The sequence below is a fragment of the Schistocerca cancellata genome, chromosome 5 (genome assembly GCF_023864275.1).
Source record: "Schistocerca cancellata isolate TAMUIC-IGC-003103 chromosome 5, iqSchCanc2.1, whole genome shotgun sequence".
Classification (NCBI taxonomy): Eukaryota; Metazoa; Arthropoda; class Insecta; order Orthoptera; family Acrididae; genus Schistocerca; species Schistocerca cancellata.
Genome location: NC_064630.1, coordinates 198,075,460 through 198,081,583, shown reverse-complemented (window position 1 = coordinate 198,081,583; position 6,124 = coordinate 198,075,460). Strand labels below are relative to the sequence as shown.

General features: G+C 44.7%; 1 pseudogene; it reads left to right on the top strand.

The window, feature by feature from the left end:
• The first annotated feature begins 4,111 nt into the window (after window positions 1-4,111).
• On the top strand, window positions 4,112-4,229 carry LOC126189846 (5S ribosomal RNA; annotated as a pseudogene).
• The last annotated feature ends 1,895 nt before the right edge of the window (window positions 4,230-6,124 follow it).

The window sequence follows — 6,124 nt, the reverse complement described above, 5'->3', positions numbered from 1 at the left end:
GCCCATTTTAAATTTCGGTAGATTACATTAAGCACCTATCCATTTAAGGTTGACAAAGGACCGCTAAAACCATCTATGCACCTCCCTTTATAAGCTATCAGACGTAAAGAAAGTATGTAGATAAATATAGTACCACAACTTACCTCGAAAAAGGTTTAGAAAATGCGCGATCGTAAATTACATCACCGTCACGGCGTCTGTTGCTCAACTGACTGCTAACCCTCTACCGTGACAAATAGGAACTATTGCAACAATTTCTGGCTGCTCCGCTAAAGTGCAGCACTCTGCAGGCCAGATACTAGACGATTCCACGTTATCCACGTTTCCACATTTACACCCCTACCTCTATTTCTTTTTGTCATTGCTAATGCTTCAGCGGCTCTGTGCGTTATGATTTCCTTAAAAGTCTTCCATTCTCCATTTATGTTGTTGCTTACCGGTTTCATTTGATTTTCCTGTTTAGTCTTTTTTCGTGTAATAGTTCGATACTATATTCCTTGAGCAGGTGCACCTTATAAATTCTTATATCAGACTGGCTGTTTATACAAGTTTTCGTCCATCTTTTTTTTAGAGAAAAATTGTCACTTCTTACTAAAAAGTGATGTGATGATACATCCAAGCTTCTGTAAACTCTAGTGTCTTTTGTTCTTACCCATGCCTTTTTATTTTCAAAAATATAGTCTATTATTGAAGCCGTACTTTGAGCTGCCCATGTAAATTTATGCACATCACGTTGTTTAAAAAATATGTTTGTTATTCGTCATTCATTGTGTGGTTAAAAAAATGTCTCTGAGCACTATGGGACTTTACTTCTGAGGTCATCAGTCCCCTAGAACTTAGAACTACTTAAACCTAAATAACCTAAGGACATCACACACATCCATGCCCGAGTCAGGATTCGAACCTGCGACCGTAGCGGTCGCGCGGTTCCAGACTGTAGCGCCTAGAACCGCTAGGCCACCAGGGCCGGCTTCATTGTGTGTGGCAAACACTATGAACTTCTTTCCATTGTTATTCAGTGTATTTTCGCCCTCTGTACCCACTATACTTGTAATGGGTCTCTTACCCACTCGAATGTTTAAGTTCCCCTTAAGAAGTATGTAAGCACTTTTACTTATTCGTCCTACAGCGTTCTGGAACAGGCCATAAAATTTAATAGAATTTTGAGTGCTTCTTTCTTCTGGTGCGTACAAAAACATTATAGGGTCGTATCCTTTCTCAACTTTAAAATGTAGCACTAGAATTGTTTCATTTATAAATGTGTACGGATTTAGTCTGTTCTTTAACGCTTTTCGCACCCAGATGGAGACTCCGGCAGCAGCTACCAAGCGAGGTGGCGCAGTGCTTAGCGCACTGCACTCGCATTCGGGAGGATGATGGTTGAAATCCGTATCCGGTCGTCTAGATTCATGTTTCGTGATTCCAGGATGGTTTCTTTGAAAGGGAAAGTCCGATTTTCTTCCCCAGCCTTGACACAATCTGATCTTGTGCTCTGTCTCTAATGACCTCGATGTCGACGGGACATTAAGGCCAATTTTCCTTCCTTCCTTCCAGCACTAGATCTTTGCTCTTGCGAAAATCCACAGTAGACCCTCACATAATTCTGGAATTCTATCGTTCCCCGTAATTTTTTCTTTCTTTCAGTTAATGAAGCAATATCGATTTTAGTATTGGCTAGTTCTTCTTTCAGTTCTGTTTCTCTATCTGTCAGATCTTAAACATTCCGTATTGCTTTTTAAACGTGGCTGATAAATGCTATTTGCTCTTACTCTTTATCTTATTTCTTTCATTGGTCGTCATATAACAATCAGTCAGGATTTTTAGCAATTCGAGTGTCCCCTGGCTGCATTGCAAACTGTGCACAGCGTAAGGTATCCACCATCTGGGAAGACGACTGATGGTAGACTAGCCAACTCCACACGGCTACTTAATAGTAAAGATGATATTCACATTTCTTTCTCTCTAATCATTCAGTTCAAATGGTTCAAATGGCTCTAAGCACTATGGGACTTAACATCTGAGGTCATCAGTGCCCTAGACGTAGAAATACTTAAACCTAACTAACCAAAGATATCACACATATCCATGCCCGAGGCAGGTTTCGAACCTGCGACCGTAGCAGCAGCGCGATTCCGGACTGAAGCGCCTAGTACCGCTCGGCCACAGTGGCCGGCAACTATTCATTTCATGAACACATATGCAACTAGGGTACTTTTATCGAGTTCTGATGATACTGCAATCGATGCAACGTTTATTAAGGAGGGCTGACAGTGGTTGAGTACTAAATTCATTAGTAGCTTATCGGATGAAGTGATTGGAGGAGATGGGACTGCGTTTATGTTTTGACGGACAACTACGGCTGAGGCTAGGCAAAGGAAATCTCGCTGCATGCAGATGGCGAAAAATACTGCTTTATTGTATTCACTTCGTGGAACAAACAGAGATAAACAGAGATGTGGGCGCATGTAGTGGAACTCACACTGGTGGCCACGGGCCGAGCAGGTGGGGGGGGGGGGGGGTAATTCCCCTAACTTCGAGGACAGAGGAGCACTTAGCGGGCCACAGGACTTTGTCCCAAAGACTCTACAATGAATTTTTATAACTTCTTTAGCTGCGTTGCGATGGCCCAGCGCCTTGATAATTGTTTGTGGCCAGGAAGAGAGCATTGTTCTAAATATCCGGGTGTCAACCTAACGTTTCCTGTTGACCTTCCATCTGAGATTCGTACCTGCTAGGATCGTGAAAAACATTTCCCCATGTGGAATGGGCCGACACGACAGGATACTTGTCACTATGTCGCCTCGACAGCTCTCGCTTCTTTTTAGTCATCCAGACACTCTCGCGAAGTTGCTTCTCGCGCAAGCGGTGAAACAGTTTCTTGATTGGGTTCAAAATGGCTCTGAGCACTATGAGACTTAACTTCTGAGGTCATTAGTCCCCTAGAACTTAGAACTACTTAACCTAACTAACCTAACGACATCACACACATCCATGCCCGAGGCAGGTTTCGAACCTGCGACCGGAGCGGTCGCGCGGTTCCAGACTGTAGCGCCTAGAACCGCTCGTCCATCCCGACCGACATCTTGGTTGGGTTCAAATGACTCTGAGCACTATGGGACTTAACAGCTGAGGTCATCAGCCCCCTAGAACTTAGAACTACTTAAACCTAACTAACCTAAGGACATCACACACATCCATGCCCGAGGCAGGATTTGAACCTGCTAACGTAGCAGCAGCGTGGTTCCGAACTCAAGCGCCTAGAACCGCTCGGCCACCACGGCCGGCTCTTGAGGGATGCCGACCTCTAACTCAGTGGAACTGCCGGTGGGGGCTTGTTCCTTGTCACGTACATCGATAGGATCAGAGGGGGAGAATTTGCCTTTCGTCTGGAGGGAGGTTGTATGGAGAGTGGGGAACTTTGCTATTAGCGTATGGAAGTGCTGACGCGTTATTGTTGATCAGTTTAGGTTTTTGAGAGTACTCTGCGTGGTTTTGGAAAATCATAGTAAAGAGACTGAGACGAGATTCGGGAGGAGACCACGGTACGAGTAAGGTTTCGGGGGTAGGACGCGGAAGTTGCTGGATCGAGTTATCGACCAAGGACCATGATCTATGTTAGTGGCGAGGATTAGTGACTTGGGAGTGAAGAACGAGGTGGAGCTCCACCGTTCGAGTGGGCGCAGAGGTGCACTGATCGCCGCTTTGCTGACTCTCTCTGGTGTATGGTAAGCATTCTGCACCTCCGGCACAGTGGGAATTTTGAATCCCCGACGAGCATTTTCAAACATCAGCAGTCACTGGGTGCCCAATTTGCGTTTTGTGATAGCTTACAGCTTTGCAGTTCACAATCATTGTCAACGAATTAGTTTCAGCCAGTCTGCGTTACCTTAATTAAGGTCATAGCAGGAGTTAATTTTCCACCCACTCCCTAGCTTTGTCAACCGTACATAGGTACATTTACTTCATTTCGATGTATTAGAACTTAGATGTAATCAACGTTGTTTATGTCAATTCATGTCTAATGTCATTCTCTGTTGGTGTAATGAACTTACAGTTAGTTAAAATCTCGTTCAGAAGATATTTTAAGATATTTTACCTTATTAATTTATTCGCCAACGCCCTTGCCGCAGTGGTAACACCGGTTCCCGTCAGATCACCGAAGTTAAGCGCTGTCGGGCTGGGCTAGCACTTGGATGGGTGACCATCCGGTCTGCCGAGCGCTGTTGGCATGCAGGCTGCACTCAGCCCTTGTGAGGCAAACTGAGGACCTGCTTGATTGAGAAGTAGCGGCTCCGGTCTCGGCAACTGAGATACTGCCGGGAGATCGGTGTGCTGACCACATGCCCCTCCATATCCGCATCCAGTGATGCCTGTGGCCTGAGGATGACACGGCGGCCGGTCGGTACCGTTGGGCCTTCATGGCCTGTTCGGGAGGAGTTTAGTTTTATTAATTTATTCATCTCCTTCATTTTATTTTGGAATATTACACATCTTATCAACCTCGGCTTCATTTCTAAGTGCCACGATCAGTTATTTGCGTGTAAATTTTGTGATGCGTAACAGTCTACAGTGGTGTAACAGAATATTGGTTCTGTGCCGTATAATATTCGAGGGTAGATGTTCAATTGAGTAACCCACGTTCATTCCACCAAACCATACGCTTTGTATTTCCTTAGTACAAAGGAAGGTTGTGTCCTGATGAATCTAGCCCTGTCCATCGAGAGTTGAAAGATTCATCGTAGGCGTCATTGCTTCTGGTTCACCATGAAAAGAATAATGAGTCAGAGTACGTTCGGGATAAGTGAATAACTTACGCGTGGTGAGGTTTAGTGGTGACTGTCATTTTGGAATTAAAATAGTTGATGCAAGGCACAAGTGATGTCATTTTTGTGAGAGATACATGACGTACTGGATCCTGTTTCGTAGACTTCGAGCGAAAGAAACTCTGTGGTGGTAGTTATACTGAAAGGGTTGACAGAAAGTAGAGCGATCAGACTTCTTTCGTTTCAGCGAGAGAGCAGTCTATTAGTTGTAACAAAGAAACTGTCTTTACGCCTCGTGAGTTTGTAGTTTCTAGGCCTTTTTAAATAAATGGATGGGTGTGGAGTTCTATCTCAACGTTTAACATTATGAGGAGTCGGTACGCAGTAGTAATTTGTGCATGCCATTGAGCGTATGGACGTGTGAAATAAGGTATTACAGTGCCTGTGTTATTCCAGTGTTCGTTCGGAAGTGCATGCACGTCCGAAGGAACGGGCACTGTGGCGACTATAATCATCATGAAATATATGAAATGTGTTCGAAGTTGCGAATATGGACGACCATCAGCTGTACAATGGAATGACGACAGTGAAAATTTATGCCGGACCGGGAACTGAACCCGGATTTCTCGCTTCTCGCGAGCGGTCTCCGTACCATTTAGCCATCCCAGAACGAATAACGGCCAGACCCAAATTTCCATATGTCCTCAACCATGCGTCTACGATCTGTATCCGTACATCCATTATGTACATTCCCGTACATGTCAGACATTGTAGTTGAAAGTCTTTTGCCCGTTGTCGGCGGATAAATACGATATTGCAGTGACTGTGTTATTCCGAATTACGATGCAATTTTCCTTCGGACATGCATGCATGTCTCTCCTGTACGGAAATATGCATAATGGATGTACGAATACAGGTTGTAGACCTATTGTTGACGACATATGGAAGTTTGAGTCGGGATGTGAGTCGTGCTCGGATAGTCAAATGGTAAGGCGACCACTCGCGATAGGTGGGAAACCCGGGTTCGCGTCCAGGTTGGGCACAAATTTTCACTGTCGTCATTCCATTATACAGCTGATGGTTTTCCACATTCGTATTTCATGAACGTGTGGAAGGTTAGTGGTTATTTTTCCGTGTCAAAAGAACGCAAGAGTCCAAGTGTTTCTTTGTTGTCCAAGTCGGGTACTACAGGGACTACGAGGAATAAGATAGATGGAGGAGATTGTGCTCATTGCATAAGATCCCGTAGGACGGTATTTGTGGAGCAGGCAAAATTCATGCCCTGCCATGTTTTGAGAGGAGGTCTAGTAAATGCCAGGTTAGGATGATCAAACAAAGTACGGGTATGAGCCGATATCTCG